General features: G+C 42.1%; 1 long non-coding RNA gene across 1 annotated transcript in view; it reads right to left on the reverse strand.

The window, feature by feature from the left end:
- Nucleotides 1–173, reverse strand: part of LOC116703078 (uncharacterized) — a 10482-nt gene extending 10309 nt beyond the window's left edge. Inside the window, exon 1 of the long non-coding RNA XR_004335331.1 lies at nt 81–173. This is a non-coding gene — a long non-coding RNA (uncharacterized LOC116703078). The remainder of the gene's footprint in view (nt 1–80) is intronic.
- Between the last annotated feature and the right edge of the window lie 470 nt (nt 174–643).

Raw genomic sequence — 643 nt, forward strand, 5'->3', positions numbered from 1 at the left:
CTGGAAACCAGTTTTTAAACTGAGTCAGGCCCATTTATATTGCAATGTAATGTTACTTTTTACTTTCCTTTATACTAAACAAAATGAAATTAAATGAAATAATAACGTATTTCACTAGTAAATTGCTGTTGAACGACAAAAACAACCACCAGATGGGAAAAGAGTATTTTACAATAACAAGAACGCGAGGTTTCTGTTGAGAGATGCTTCTGCTGCCGGCACCGGAATGAGGCACCGAAATCCACGTTGCTATTCGGTCCGGTAGATACCGGTCGTTAAGGCCTGCTCACAATAGATTAATTTATAACGTCTCATATAATAGCAGCTTATGGAAAAGTACCCACAATTCATCACTTCTGAACCGTGGACACACACACACACACACACACACACACACACACATCCTCCATGGTGGCTTTTGCCAGCCACAAAGAGCCCCCCCCTCACCTCTTATCTTTCACACTCTCTTACACTCTTTCTCACTCTCCCTTGTCTGATGCATACCTCACACTCTATCTCCAACTGTCATCAGACAGACAGACAGACAGACAGACAAACAGACACACAGAGTGTATGTGTCTTTACAAGATGGGAAGCAGAACTGCTTCTAAGTCTCAGTGACAACTGTGTCCAGAATGTCAAG

The sequence above is a fragment of the Etheostoma spectabile genome, chromosome 15 (genome assembly GCF_008692095.1).
Source record: "Etheostoma spectabile isolate EspeVRDwgs_2016 chromosome 15, UIUC_Espe_1.0, whole genome shotgun sequence".
Classification (NCBI taxonomy): domain Eukaryota; kingdom Metazoa; phylum Chordata; class Actinopteri; order Perciformes; family Percidae; genus Etheostoma; species Etheostoma spectabile.